Source organism: Epargyreus clarus, unplaced genomic scaffold (genome assembly GCF_041222505.1).
Source record: "Epargyreus clarus isolate Ecla_fem2 unplaced genomic scaffold, WU_Ecla_fem_2.2 ptg000024l, whole genome shotgun sequence".
Taxonomy (NCBI): domain Eukaryota; kingdom Metazoa; phylum Arthropoda; class Insecta; order Lepidoptera; family Hesperiidae; genus Epargyreus; species Epargyreus clarus.
This window is the reverse complement of record NW_027332231.1, coordinates 7,846,072-7,863,397: the sequence shown is the minus strand read 5'-3', so window position 1 is coordinate 7,863,397 and position 17,326 is coordinate 7,846,072.

Genomic DNA, 17,326 nt, shown 5'->3' with positions numbered 1-17,326 from the left:
ATTGTTATTACATACATACTTACCTAATATTGAATTACGCCTACAATAACTCAACATTTTCTATACTTACCTAGTATTCACAAAATTCGTGACATAACTATTACAATGTCATTGTTTGATTCGCTTTCATCACGAATGGGTGATCGTCTTGTAACGTAACTAATCGAGCGACGGTGCGCTGTGGTCACCGTTATGATGACCGCGCATCAGCAATTAGACCTCTCAACTCAGTGTAAAAAATGGGTAACTTTCGTAAAATACCATAATAGTAACGTAACTGTGGCACGCGAATCGTTTGTCATTGTTAAGCTCTGTGTATATTGGGATTTAGGGCACATACCCACAATTTTTTTTGTATAATGTAGGAGTAGCAGACGAGCATGTAGTCTACCTGATGTTACTAAGTAGCTACTGCTGCCAATGGACATCTGCAATCAACCCCATACAGGACCAGATTCCTAGATTGTTGAGTTCGGCCACAGGTGCGCCGATAACCCTGAGGATTAAGCTGGAATGCCTCGAAAAAGTATGCCGCACTTACCTACCACACACTTAAAAGACGCAGAGCTTGCATCGGGTGCCAGAGGGTTCTATCACCTTTAAAGCTTATCAGCGGTAGCGGTACCACTTTGAAACTTCCATCTTGTTCAGTAAGAGGACGTGCTCGAGATAAGAATACTTAGTTACCTATCAATTAGTACGTTATTCAGTACCGGTATTTTTTTCGTAATTACTACATAATTATACAGGCAGTAGGTACTTATCATTATGACATAAATAAACTTTCATTAGAGTATAACTACATAGCCTTAAAGTAAAAGTTACTTTAAGGATATGTAGTACAAAATATGAAAAATATAGTATAGTCAACCATGTGCATACAACTTTATCTAATGCGAGCACGCGACTCGGCGCATCCTCATCATACGTCGCACGCGCATCATACTTTGCGCACGTCGCAAATTATTGCAAGTGCGACTAGATTACTAGTCGCAATCCGTGCAACCACTTGCAAATTGCAGTATTTCACATATTATATGAAACTTATTTTCAATTCGCATTGTTTTCTCAGTTTCGGAAAATTTAACGCGAGTCTATGAGTAGTGTTGTTCTTAGTTTAAAATTGACGCTCGAATTTTGAATTGTGAATCAAATTAATTAAAGATATTTTTAATACGAAATATTTTAAAAACGATTTAAAATGTTTTGTTAAAATAACGTTTTACTGACTTTAAATTTATTAAACTTTTGTGTGCTTATTTCAAATGTGTTTCATCGCCTGTATTGAAAATATATATAAGCGAATGTGTATGAAGTTGGTAAGTACGATAACCTTTACTTATAAATAAGTTTAAATAATAATTTTATCTTTTTAATTCCTACAAAATATTAGGTACTTGTTGACTTTCATATAGGAAGTTAAATAAACTATTACCTAACTAACACAAAACGATGTAACGACATAATTTGTTTTTCAGTAGCATTTGTCGCACTCTTATGTTTAGATAAGTAGGTATATTATGTTATGCATATAAACGAGATTAAAAACTTATTAAACCCTTAGGAATAGAAAAATATGTGACTAACCTAAGGAAACATTCAGTTTTTTATACTGTAAAATAAATGCTAAGTATGTACCACCTTCCATGTTCTTACAATAACTTGTAAATTAGTTAATTAAACATAACATAAAAATACTTTTACCTTTATGACCTTGTATAGTTTATTAATTACGTTATGTTACATACTTAAATTGGAAAACCTATCACCATATTATTTAGCATGGGTCGGTCACGAAATTCTAGTTAGAAAGTTGAAAATTCGTGATGATTCCGCTTAGCACTTTGAATATTAAAATCAGACCGGTATTCGTGGTAAGGTAATTAGGTGTTTGCCAGTTAAAAATACCCATATCTCATAGTGTTCGATGTTTGTAAATTTGGAATATCTATTCAATTCTGTTTCTTCGAATAAATCACCGATTAATATTAATCCGCTGGAAATCTAACGATGGGTGTCTTGTGAAGGTGGCCAACCGTTCCGCGATGTATGGGACAGTAACTGATTAAATTACTGTATGCATACTTTTGATTTTAGTGTTTTACTTATTATTACAAGTAGTTATATTTTCTACTTTACCAGATATCATAACTTAACGTTTTTACGAATTTACTTTCACATAGGTACTTGAATAAAACGCGAAAAAATATCGTTCGGTATATAGAGTTGCTTCAGGGAACTCTATATACTGAATTATATTTTTTGATATTTTTTTATGATGGTGAATTTCAGATTCATACTAATTTTGTATTGTGAAAACTATAATTATTAAAAAGGTACTGTACATAACTTCAATTACAGTAAAAGCGTAGGTATTATAAAAGCTCACAATTTTTAAAATTAATACTATTTACTTTTCACTGATCCGTCCTGTATTTATTTTCCATAACTTGGTCGCCTTAGTCTCGTGCTTTATAAAATATTCATGACAGATTTATAAGAGATTCATAACAGTGGAGTTAATCATAGCGGTAACGCATCAGCGACTTTGTCTGGCGATTAATTTAACAACATGTTTATTAGAAATCTAAAGGATTTAGATGGCGTAAACCGATACCTACTAATTTGGGACATTGCAATCTAGTTCTCAAGTGTAGCAACGCATCTGTACTCCGCCTCCTTTGGAATCTGGACACTGTATGAAATGTTTGGAAAATCCCTCAAGAGGGACTTTCGGAATTCATCTGGCAACCCTAAGTAAGACTTCTGCTTTATTTGTTGTTGTTGTTGTCAACCCATTACTGTCTCTCTGCTAAACATATAATTATTATCCCTCAGAGCGAGAGGGGTTTAGGTCAGAGTACATCATGATGGCCAAGTGAAAATTAGGACTCCAGACATCATTGAGAACTTTTTTAGAACATTCAGACGTAGGTCTCCGTCACTGTTTTAGCAAATTGATAATTAATTTTAACTACGAACAAACCTTTGAATAATCAGAAGTGCATGCTTGGTATTCGAATCGTGGACCTCCCGATTGAGAGGCCGAATTTCTAACCACTAGGCTATCACTGCACTAACAAATTTAGTGCCAATCAATCAAAGTATTCTTGTTTACTAAATGCGCTGAATAGGTACCCGTAATTATTTGTAATTGGATAACTATAGGAACATCCTTAATTATTCTTCAAGATTAGAAAACTGAATAATACAAACGTTATTGAATCATTATTACCACTAGTCATTATAACCAGTTAGGTACTGTAACAGTTTCTAATAATAATAATTACTTATTTTTTTAAAATCAAAATATACAAAATCTCAATTCTACAAACATATTTCGATCGAAATATTGAAATGCAATATCTAAGCGCTGTCTTAAAAGTACCTTTATTAAGATTTTCGTTGATTTTGGACTATAATTACGTAATTATTTTAGATATCATAGTGGCATAACTATGTAATCGTCATCAAACATATTTTAAATTTTCCCCTTTTTTAAATTTTTAAATTTTCTTATAACCAAATGAATTCTATTATAGTAGGTTACTTTGGTTATCAAGGGCACTAAAAGTAGGGAAGTAAGTTATTATTTCCGAGAGGTAACAAAATTTACATTGATATAAAATTATAACAAATTTATGGCCATAACATTTCTATAATTTTAAAAATAACTTTTAAAATATTAAATAAGGCAAGGTCAAATTTCGATTTTTAAATGGGAATGACACAAGTACCGAACAGGTGGGAATGACTTTTCTAATTTATTCAAAGATATTAAATCATCCGTAAATTGCTTCCGTAAGAATTGTGCCGTAGAAAATCAATTAATTCACGAAACATGAATAGATAAGGTTGCATACATTAGGCAAATGTTTGTTTATTAAGTATCTTGTAAGTCAGTACCTACTTAGGTACTTACTATTCATGCAATTTGTGTAATTTGAATAAATTTTCATAGCAAAAATATGAGAAATGTGTGTACCTAGTTCATAAACGCTAAACTCGTTGTTTCCGTAGTCTTGTGACTAGAATAGAGCTACAGTATCTCCTGCCTGTAATTAGAGGCTATTAAGAGCCCTGGGGAGCAGGCAGTAATAGTGGGTGTTCCAGCCGCCCAACCAGAGACTCTGAGAAGGACGACGGTATATGTGGCCGCATACCGTCGTAAACACCTGAAGGTGTGGTGGGTGTAAATGCTCACCTGGGCAGAGACCGACACCGTGCTTGGAGGACTGGATGTGTTTCGTTGGAGAATCTAGAGTCATCTATATAGCGCTAAGAACGGCCACCGGGGACGCTTTAGTGGGTAAAATTCCCACATAATTTGATGTTTGTCTCTTGGCACTGGGCATCTTTCTTAGGGTTCCCCCCTCACCAAAGAACTAGGTCGTAAAGTCGTTAATCATCTGCAAATTAACGTCAGCGAAAAAAAAGAAATAGGATTAGTCTCTGATTTTTTTCTCATCCTATTCTAAGGGTTATATAAATATGCGGAAGAAATGTTACACACCCATGCTTGTTTATACTTTAAGTAGGTAATTGAAAGTAAACAGATTTATCAGTAAATCGTCGTAATAGCAATTTTATTTATTAGGTATCGTAAGACTTTAAGTGAAATTAGAAATTAAGTACACGTGTTTAAGAGTAGGTACTTTGAAGTAATTAATTAGTTGTCTAAATAAATTGTAGATTGAAAGTAACTACCGCTAATGGTGAAGTGATGATATGTACATTCGTAGTTATAAATGATAATATAATTAACATACGTGTACATATTGATATGTAAATTTAAACGCATAGGCGTAATAGTAGTAAAAGTTTTTTTCGCTCAGAGTAATTGAGATGATAAATTAACGTTGTCTCGGATTTGCGCAACGCCAGTCAATTTGACCAGTTAATTCTGAGTGCTGGCTGTTTTATAAACTACTAGTTTTTGCCCGCGGCTTCGCCCGCGTTTAAAAGAAAATAATATAACATACTAACATACATAAAACTGTAAATTCGTATCTTCAACTTTGCTAAAGATCATCACTTGATCAAATGCATTCTTTACGATTTAATTCGTACTAATATCGATTAAAATAATCGATGTTTTGGGTCCAAAAGATCGATTCTCCGATTAATCGATCTTAGATCGCCATCCCTAGTTCCCGTGGGATTTCCGGGATAAAAACTACCTATGTCCTTTCCCGGGTCTCAGACTATCTTTGTACAAAATTTCATAAAATCGGTTCAGTGGTTTAGGCGTGAAGAAGAGACAACCAGACAGACAGACAGACAGAGTTACTTTCGGATTTATAATATAATTAGTAAGGATAAGGATAGTAAGGATAAGGATACTTACTACACCAATAGATACTTATAGTGTTGAAACTTGATCCAGAAGGGTAGTGAGTAGTGATTGCTACGAACTGAAAGCTACTGCAGCAGTACTCTCCTGTTGCATTTGTAATTAGGCACTCAAATCTAAACGCGAAAGTACCTAAATAGTACTACTTAGGTAACTTAAAAGTAGCTCTTGTATTATAATCCCATTTGCCATATGACTTAGAAAACGACCTAGATATAGGTAGGTACCTATAGGTATATGATTAATTTATATGCCATCATGCATTCATCTTGACCTGAGAGTTTGAGATTGGAGATATGATAATGTTGCCCTTAAGGTAGCGCATAATTCTGTGTATTCTGTTCTGTGTATGTAATTGTACTAATCTATATAGCTATATAGCTATAAACTAATCTAGTCGTAACTCTTTACTGTCGAAATGGAATAAAAGCCTATGACTTTCATTATAAATCTTTGTTCTGTCATTTTATATGGGTAACTAATTAGCAAATGTTTTGTAAGATGATAGATACAGGTTAGAATCGATATAGTAGAACATTGAAGTAGCCTTCGTGGCATCACCGCCATATGTATTTCTGCCTTATAACAACAGTGTTTAACGCTGACAGAAAGATACATTTAAAGTTTATTAATATAAACTGTAAATGCGTTCCAACTAAGTCCTTAGGGATGGGAATTAGAACTAGGTACATATAATGCTATTTAGGGTTGATTATCAAAGATGTAGAAGGTGGTTGGAGTGGAACCCTTTGTGGTTCGACTCCGGCGGCAGCACCACCACACCTATTTCTGCCTAATAACAGCAGTGTTAGGCGCTGCTGTATTCCGTTTAGAAGGGTGTGGTAAGGGAGACATACCTTTCAGGGGGTCCTCAGGGGTAGCGGCGCATCTGTGGCCGACCTCAGGTAGGAATATCTAAGTCTATCTGGGGTTGATTACAGATGTCCATGGGCGGCAGTAGCCACATACCATCAGGTGGACTGCATGCTCGTCTGCTACTCCTATATTATATAAAAAAAAGAAAAAAAGAAGATGTTTATGGGCTGCAGGTGCTGCGTTTTATCTGGTGAACTGCATGCGCCTTTGCTAATCTATAATATATATAATAAAAATCGTTCTCTTTTAAATAATAATGGATAATAATAAATCAATTGTTCGTATTGTTTTCGCTATGCCAATTGAGGCATAAAGAGAATGCTTTCCAGCTAAGAGTTATTGGGTATACATAAAATGATAGAATAATGAGTTACACCCACCATTAATTATCTATTTGACCTGTTTTATGATAATTTCTAGCTACTTACTCAGTAATATATCAAATGCAAGCTATGCATCATTGCAGCCATAATTTTATGCAGGAAGTCGACAGAAAAATGTTATGGTCGTTTTTTTATTTGCCTATTCACTCTGCGGTTACCGACCGTAAAAATAATGAATAACCATCGCGAAATGCCACAAGATTGAAATTTGTAAGTCATCGATCGTAATTACGAGATAGAAAGGAGTTTAAAAATGTAGTTTAGAATGAACCAAACAATACAAACATTTCCTTTGTTCGATTGATAAATGTGTTTATAATAGCTGTGATTTTGTTTACACAAATGTAGTGGATTTGTATTGTGTAAGATGCGGCTATTTAAAAAGTAGATATTTAAACGACTAGGTATCTTAAAGTCGTACTAGTGAGTTTGGGCAGAACGCACAGGGCTGAGGCCAGTAGGTCTTTAATCAATCATCTTTCGCCCGTTATTAATAATCAATCTTTCTTATGGTTTGCCTACCAAAATTGAAAATTCAACAATTCAACCTACAAGAAATAGTTTTAAGATCTTTGATAGGCAAAGAATGGATAGTGATTTTTGTAGAAGTTGCAAATAAAAATGTAATCCACCTGATGGTAAGTGGCCACTGCCGCTGGACTAGTATACATGTGAAATAATCAATCTTAGATAGGATTAGACTACAACTTGAGCAAGGCCACAGATATGCTGCTATCCCTGAGGACTAAGTAAGAACGCCATGTATTTATAAGCATCTATCTTTTATCGCACCTCTCAAACTAAAACTAATCAGCAATAACACTGCAATATTACGCCAGAAAAAGATATAGCGGTAAAGAGCTTTTTTCAAAGCTTTTATTAAGCGTCACGATTAATCGAAGCTATAAGATTTAGCAGTCGTAAAGCTGTCTGCAATGTGTCTATAAGAATAATAGTAAGAGGAAGGTACTTCATTAAAATGATCGTCAAAGGTAATTTATGTATGAAATTGATTAGAATGCTATAAAAGGCTTCTAAAGATTTTGTTAAGAGTTATATCTTCAGGTGCCGATATTATTCTTTCTATGCCTATAATTAAGATGTTATCTGTATATTTATAAGATTATGTAACTTTTGTTATGGACTTTGAGGAGACATTCAAGAAAAATAATAAGGTAGCAAAGAAATTAAAATATTTATTAGCGTCATTTAATTAACTTATAGTCATTTTACATTTAATTATTTACAATATTAACCTTATAAAAAAGTACAAAATAATATATGAAATAGGCTTTAAAAAAGAGAATAATAGCTATATTGATTATTTTAAAAGTAATCCAACATTTGGTAACAATTTAAAGAGCCTGGCGTAGGTTCTCAATTTTATTTGATGACAATTGAGTAGTAGGATATGCTCTTTAGGTAAATGCACATAAGACAGAAGAATCCTTCGTACTTAGTGTTCGAGATATTTTGGTACCAGCGCCATATTATATTTTTTTATTAGACTGACTGTTTATTAGACGGATTGGCAAATCAAGAAAAGTTGTCCAAGTATCTTCACCGTATGCATTTTAGGAACAAGGTGGGATACGCTTCCGGCCATGCCCAGTTGTGGAGCCCTGGATTATTACTATTTTTTTTATATGTAACCTAACGATAAGGCAGACGGGCTACCTGATGAAAAGCAGTCACCGTCGCCTATGGACATTTGCAACACAAGAGGAGTCGCCAATGCATCGCCGGCTTTGAAGGAGAGCTCTTTTTACACCCCTCTTGAAGAGCCCAATTGTCATTGTCATAGTCCTGAGGGAATACCTCAGGAGGAAGTTCATTCCACATTATGCACGTACGCGGCAAAAATGAGCAATCGAACCGAACCGTGGAGGACCGCCACGGGTCCAGTTGATGTGGATGGAACTTCATCCTTCGGTGAGTGGTGCGATGAAGGAAAGGCGACGTAGGCACCAGATCAAACAGATCCTCAGAACACTCACCATTGTAAAGTTGGTAGAACACGCAGAGGGAACCTATGTCCCTCCGCAGGCTTAAGGGTTCTAACCGATAAGATAGGAGCAGTGGGGCACATATGAAACGAAATATAAGTAAACAAAATACTCAATGTACCTATTGTACAGCAGGTGGAAAGGGAAAGAAGGTACCTATCTACGCTGTTAGTTACTTAAAATCGATAACAGTATTTATACTAAGTAGGTCATTCGTACTTTAAAACAAAGGGACATTGTTTACAAATTATAGACAATTTGATGTAAATCCGGAATGTCTTTATTGAGAACACTAATTTATGGATATCCCCGGCGCTCAATTACTGATTTCAGTAATGGCCTACAAGATGCCAAGATGCCAAGATGCCCGTAATGTACCGGCTCTTGTCAAAGATTATTACTATTCGTAATTTGTAACAATTCTATTTGATACAATTATAAAATAAAAGTAACCGTATAAAGATAAATATTTAGTATTAGTATATTTAATAGAAATACTTTCAAAATACCTATGTTACCCAAATTTGAGTTCTATCAACCAATCTTGTTTATTGTTGATTAAATTTGTTTACATTTAAGTAATTACCTATTATAATTAAAATTCCAGGGGTAGCAACAAATGTGTGGCCTCAGGTAAGATTCTTACTTTAATGACGTGTCTATGGACCGTGGTACCATCAGATTGCATGCTCATTTACTAATAGGTACTTCAAAATTTTAAATAAGTATTATTCTACATACTTTAAGTCTTTGCTCCTTGCCCCTAAAACAATCATCTTGAATGAATTCAGAGCAATGCCTGTAGACTTTATCTATGAGAATGACTAAGATAAACTAAATGCAATGATACATCTGTTTCCTCTACAAGGCTCTACAGGTGGTAGACGTTGAATGAATATAAATCGATTAATGTTGGCATAAACATGGCGGTAACCAATTAGTGTTTGTTTCATTAAGGCTTTTATCTCGAGATAGTTTCAATTACCGGATCGTGTGATCCTGATTATGTAGAGTTCTGTAATATAAATTAATATCTTCCAAGTAAGTGTGGGTTGGTATGGCAATGTTTGCCATTGTATATTTGCAATAAGGGTTAATAGATTTCATCTTTGAAAAAGATTAAATAAGTCTCATCAAAAACCGTAAAGTGCTGTAACACCTGAATTTCTCATAAGTTACACCTAAGTAGAGTTAGCCTTAGCCTAGCCTTTTAATAATAAGTAGATATTTACTTATTTTCAGAAATATGGTTTCTAAAAGCAAATGTTGAAGATTTATCAACAAATCTATAATGAATACGATTTACTTTATAAATACGGTACCTTCAGATGCGGCCACGTTTAAGAATGTAGGTATAGTCTGCGTAAAACTGCTAGTTTGCTCTGAATATAGAAATGAATCACGTCGCCATAACAAATTGTATGACTACACCTGTTCGCAACAACTTCAGAGCGGACTAGCAGTTTGGCGCAGACTATACCACTCTTGAAAGAATAGACCCAGAAATAAGCGTACCAATGGCGTCACTTTAGATGTGAAGTTCCTCCAACCTTATTAAAAAGTGGGTACCTAGTCACATTATGTTTTAACCTATCTTTGAGTAGAAAGTATCTCATCTACGCTATCTGGTCTATAAAGGCGATGTCTCCGAGTCGATCACGTCTGCACCGTCATTAGGCGCCGCGGGACGCTCTGATAACTTTCCGGAACGTTGGATCTCGCTATCTATAGCTATTACCTCGGTGTTATTTACCAAATGTCGTGGTTGCAACCCAAAAAGCTTAATTGTGATATTGGTACTGGTAGTTTATGGTGAAGCCGAAAGTTGTGTTGTTTTAGGTCGACGGTAGGGACTTGGTGTCATTGGATTAAGCATTACAGACATAATAGCGTAAAGGAGTGTATACCTAAACTTAAAAAATACTTTAACGTTTAACTTAACTTACCTTTAACTTTTAGATAAAATGCACCCAAAACTTTTATCAAACTCTTTATTAATTTGTGTCACAATAAATCCGTCAGTTTGTGTAATTAAATCACACAGCTTTCAAACGATAACATACGGCGATGCACTACTGCTTAAAGCTTTTAAAAACATGATACGAGTAGTAATAAGAAATAATTTATAATGACGTGAAATTAAAAAAAAAAAGTGTGTGTGTCAGCTACGACGCACGATTGGAGTTTACTCCTTACGAACGATAATTATGATATATATCGAATAGAAAAAAAGGGTAAATGAACGCATCTGCTAAAATGATAAGAGAAACAAACATATATCTGTAATTATTCGGATTATTTATATTACTTCAATAATGCGTATTACATAAAGTATGTTACAAAATAATATAAATAATAATAATAATAATAATTGTGTTCAATTTATACAAATCCAATTTTAGGATGATTGATTTCTTTCACTTTGAATTATAATATCATTCTTAAATACTGTAATTATAGGTTTGTAGTAACTGAAATACGATACGTGAACTTCGGAAGTTACATGAGTTATGAATCGTGAAAACACCGCATCAATAGTTGTACCATATCTAGCGCGCAACACACACGTACAAACATACGCACACATTCAACTCTCAGACTGGAGGTAGTGAACTATACAGTGAGACTACGAAGTATCGCGCAAAGAGGAGACCCCGAGAATGAGATACGCTGTGTAATGTATTCCATCTCATTCTTTTACACGTTCAATCCTACAGATATATATGTTTGTCTCTTTCTACGTAACGCCTCAACTTTTCGTGTTACACTTGATTTTACTCCTCATAAAATTTCCGTACCGGGCCTTATAACTCAAATCGTTTCTTAAGGAGTAAACTCCAAAAACATCTTCGGAAAAACTTTGTGTCTCGTTTTAAAAGCCTAAGTCATCAATATACAAAATATGTAAATCTTTTTAACTTAGTATTAGATAAGTAGGTAAAACTTTTCTTAATTTATCTAAATGTCATGACAGCACGACGCAGAACTGTAATCTCACACGAACATATCAAAGTTAGTTGCCATGAAAAACCTAATGTGATATTCAATTATACGATCTTGGAACAAAAAGATGAAGTTATTAAAGAGTAATTTCGTGTTTCTGGGCTAATATGTCCATACGGACAGTAAATCACGACTTTCGCTATTTGTATGTTTCATAAGATACGTCGGTCTAATTGTTACTGTCGGATGTTATAAGTTATTTTTGAAATGGTAGTGGACAGTTCACGTGTTTACATGCATTTACTCAATTGTTTCGTTTAGGGATGTAAGGTGGAAAAATTATCGATATTAATGTCGATATTTTTATTGAAGCCTAAAGCGTCGCTGAAATTATCGATACTTATGTCGATATTTTTTGAAGGACTAAAATAACGATCTATCGTTAACATTTAAGAATCTAATGCGATATATCAATATGTACACTTTCAGAATTGTTTTTATCGCCGACAAATTTCAAAGATTAATATTTTGGCGACGATTTTTGATGATCTCGTTAAATTATGAAATAAAATATTTAAGATATCGATATTTCAATTTTGTGATTTCCATTAGGAAACGGTATTCCGTATTAACGGTAGGTATATATATCCATATTTTAGATTTAATATTATCGAACTATCGATATATCGTACATTCCTAATTTCCTTGCGCTTCACATAAACTTTACTAATTGATTGACAGCTGACAACTAGTACTCGCAACAAAGATTACACTTCGGTCTTACACCAAGATCTTGCAAGCATTTACAAGCGCACGCATTTTGTTGCTTCCAATTAAAATTTTAATAGTCATTTTCACCCTGAACTGTCCATTTAGTATAATCATCCATTCGAAACATTACTATTACAGGCTTACAGTCTTACACAAAAGTATTTTTTAAGGTACGCTACAATTGATTACATTCGAAATTAATTTTCTTACCTAAGAAATTTGAAAAAATTTTTTTGAAAGGTATGTGAAGTCTACCAATTCGTACTTGGCCAGCGGGGTGGTCTGTGGCCTGATCCTTTTCATTCTGAGACGTTAGTGAGAGGTAAATGATAAAGTAAGAGGCAAGTAAAAATAATTATTTTGTTAAGGAGTTCAATAAATTAACATGTCGAGTTTTCTTTTGGGACTAGTTGACAACGCCAGTTAATCAAACTACAATTTTGAATAATAAATTAATATTTGATGGAGATATTTTTATCATCATAAATTTAAATTTTTATGTAACCTCAAACGTAAACAAACTAGAATTTGCATTGAAAACGACCTTTCAAACTCGGGGTGAAATTATATTTGTAAGTGACCGGTTTGACCATAAGCGAGATTGCGAGCAATGAATATTTATTTTCAGAATTAGATTCAGTATAATATATTTTTTCTATATCTTATCTGTATGTTATAAAAGAATTGAATGTGATTATAACAAACTTATTCCTTAGTGGTGCATCTGTGGTAGACCTTGAATACGAATCTAATCTTCTCTGGTTTTGATAATAGATGTCCATGGGTGGCAGTAGCCACTTACCATCATTGGACTGCATGTTCGTCTGCTACTCTAATATTATAAAGAAGCAACTGCTAAAACCTGCGTATACCAATCGTTTATCTATCGTAGTGAGACATGTTGGTCAGTGTGAACAGATTTTTAATTTCTCAGCTAATAACGCACGAAAATAGTATAACAGTCGTGGTTATAAAATTTGGGACCAGTTATAGAAATCATGTATAATTTCTTTAATCCAGCAATAAAGAAAAATTAGCATGAACTTCGCAAAAATAACTTGGACTTTCTCGAATTATTAAAAATATATTCTACATGGTTAAAATACATTTTAAAGGTCATAGGTCACTATATTTTTGCAGATGAAGTTACGTGTATTACGCTATTAGTGGACATACTGATCCGAACGTCGTGATCAAGCGACTTAAGTATTATTTGTAACAAAATTTTGTAAAACCAAAAGTTTCAAGCTGTAGCTACTTTATTAAGAATATATTTATTAAAAAACTACAACAAATATTAATACAAATCATTTACCTACCAGGAGCCCTTCCACTACCTATTTTTAAGAGACTTCGAAAAGGAGGAAGACTTCGAAGAAACAGGTACAACAGTTGACTTGTAAGGGTTTTTTTTGCAGACGAGCATGCAGTCCACCTGATGGTAAGTGGCTACTGCCGCCCATGGACATCTGTAATCAACCCCAGATAGGATTAGATATTCTTACCTGAGGTCGGCCACAGATGCGCTGCTACCCCTGAGGACTAAGCTGGAACGCCTCGGAAAAGTATGTCTCCCTTACCACACCCTTCAAACCGGAACACAGCAGCGCCTAACACTGCTGTTATTAGGTAGAAATAGGTGTGGCGGTGGTGCCGCCGGAGTCGAACCCTAAAAGGTTCTACCACCTTCACCAATGTGAAGAATGTATGACCGTTAGAATTCCTATAACAATATTAAAAGTTTGCAAAGTGCACTAAAGCAGCGAGCTGTCGATTACCTGTTTATACCAATGAATTAATAATTAATTGGATGCTAATGTCAACTTTTTCATGACTTAAGCATAAACGAATAACTTCTATAATGATGAAATAAATGTTTTACTAATTAATGAGTATACATTTAATTGATTAGCAAATATTTGAATCGTTTTAAATAACGGGTACTCAAGTCCGTTACATGTTACATAGATAATAAAATATATTCTAAATTGTGCAGACAGGTGCATAGGAATTGATGAGTCTAGCTAGACTAGACAAACTTTATATTTGAATTCACAATTTGACTATTAAAAATGACAACCAGAACTCGTTAGGCACATAACAAATGATTCGACTCTATCATAACATTGTAATAGATTTACAGTTAGACTAAAAACACACCCATATTTGTATAGCTCTAAATTTCTACCTGGAAGTTATCTGTCCAGTATATTAATCAAGATCTAGACAATAAGTTAGTAAGTTAATTGTATCAGGCGTTACTTTGCGGAAATCCATGCTATTAAGTTAAGATTAAAACTACTTCGCAACAATCCGCTCCAAATATGTATGATGTTATATATTTTAAACCATGCAGTATGTACCACCCTCCCTCCCGCAAAGGATGCGTGCAGATGCAAAAATTAAAAATATTCAGCGGAAATATATAGCGGATTGTTGCGAAGTAGTTTTAATCTTAACTTAAGTTAGTAAGTCTTAAATAAGTATAAACCTACTAACTAACAAAACATATAAAAATAAGACGACCTTCCAATGCCGCTAATTTGTGGTGGTAGATCGCTTAATTTGTATGATGACCAACGACTATTATTTACTGTACCCTTACCATGAATTTTTACGTTTTGACAAATATGATATTGGTATTTGTGTATGTATTGGCCCATACTATTTCCATGTTCTGACACAATCCGCTAGGGGCGCTGATTGGAATTTTTCAATTTTTTTTTGGGTTCACTTTTTCAAACATTACATAAAATATTTAATATAAATGCTAAGTGGCATTACAATTATGAGTGACGACATCTTGCTAAACATCGTAAGTAAAAAATATTATAATTAATTACAATTGCATGTCATAATTCGAAAGTATTCAATATATAAATCATTAATTAAGAAAAAATACATAAAATTGATGAATTTATAACTGAATATTATTTATGGAAACTGATCTCGTTACTGATACTCGATACTAACGTACTGCTAGCTAAATGGGGCTCTATTAAGTTCCTCTTTTGTCCAGATCTTAGGATTTCGATATGAGGTGTAATTGGAATAGCAATACCAAAAAATATTTCCTCAGCCAGCTACAAAAGGCCAGTTCTGCAGCGCGTAGAAATAAAATTGTATTTTCTAACATATCGGTAATGCTTACTTAATTCTATTTCTATCTAATTTTTATTCTTAATTTATTCTTTCTGCACTAATTCAGTTTGGTTAAAACTATATAATATATTTATTTATATAGTTATAAAATTAAAAAAATATAGTAAGAACGCCTTAAAATTATAAGGCACTCTACTTAATTTACCCCAAAAACATCCAGCGACGCACAGGTGTCGAAGTGACCATGGTATTTTTTTAAGTCAAAAGTATCGATTTATAATAATTAAGACCAAAGTCAAAAAATATTTCCAAGTACATCTTCTAGTTAGTTGAGAAAGGTTTGTTACTAATTTCCTTTGTAAGCAAACACCTCACGTGTTTTCCCATAGTTAGGGAAGTATTCATAATTCGTGTTCGCCAAAGAATAGCGTTTGGATATCAACTTCCTTCGTGTGAACGTTTGAGAAAGAAGCGGACATGTTTAAGCTATTGTATTGGCAAATATTAGTAGTTATTGTTGATCAGGGGCTTAATTAGATATGCTTTTTATAATGTACTATGCTTTTGTAAGCAACGATGTTACTTAGTGTCAGTTAGCTTTTGTTAGTTTTGTAAAAACGATGAAATAGGTACATTATTTCTAACTAGAAAGCCAAATAGTAAGTTTTATAAAGCTTGCTTAAAATTGGTAGATCTCTTTTCTTAGAAGTGGAATATCAAAAAATCATTCCTTATTGGGTGTCTACGGCATATAAGGAACATGTTATCTAAATTTCATGTCTCTATCATCAGTAGTATAAGCCCTGCGATGATGAATAATTCAGTCAGTCAGGATAATTCTTTTTAGCAGTAAAGATCTGAGGTTGTGTGTTAAGTTGCCATTTCAATTTATGTACTGTTAAATCACAGTATATATTTATAATCAGTAAAAGAGGATTGTTTGATAATGGTCAATTATACATGTAGAATTGTATAAAATCATCAAATGAACCATCAGGTGTATTTATTACAAAACACAGCTGGTAGAGTACTTTTCTTGTTCTTCAAACTTAGTGATCACATTATGCCTCACTGTTTGATCTCGTGTAGGATTTCAAAAATACATGGAATTATTTGTAAAGGTTCACGGACGGCGGTGATCACTTACTTAGATAACTAATTATTCGGCACTTTGATAAAAGGCTGACAGAACTTATTATATTTAACTTACTATGTATAAAATCTTGAAAATGCTAATAAGACAAGTTGAGAGGCTTTAAGAATAATCGCTCACCAATTAAATGCTATAACCTAGAGAAATTGACAAATAAGGTTGATTTTGCACTTAAAAATGCAAAACAAGTCTTAAATGGCCAAAAACATAAATTGGTAAATAATCCTTTTACTCAAATTCTTTGAGGTGTAAGTTCCGGTTCATTTTATGTTCAAAATAATAACATAATAGCTTTTGTTTTTTTGGCATAACAATTATAGATAACAATTAAATAATTGGCTTATTATTAATCAAACACTTTCATTTTTTAATTTACGGTTGAGGAAAGAAATCTACGGCATATGATAATGTTTTATTAACATTATATGTGTAATTATTGTAAATGACAAATTTTAGTAAGTTTGTTATACTATAGCAGTACGTAATTAAGATACCTACATATTTTTGTGCAATGTAGAGCGCTTTACTTTGAAATATAAAATAAACACAGATTGTTTTAATATTGTAACTTTAGGAAATTCACCGTAGACTAAAAAGATAATTGTATCATAATTACAAATTTAATTTATATTAGAACAATATTACGTTTTCATTTTGAAGATAACCACAGAGTCTAACTTTTAATTTTAGATAAGTCATCAAAATACGTGATGCTAATATTTGTGCGTAACTAAATTAT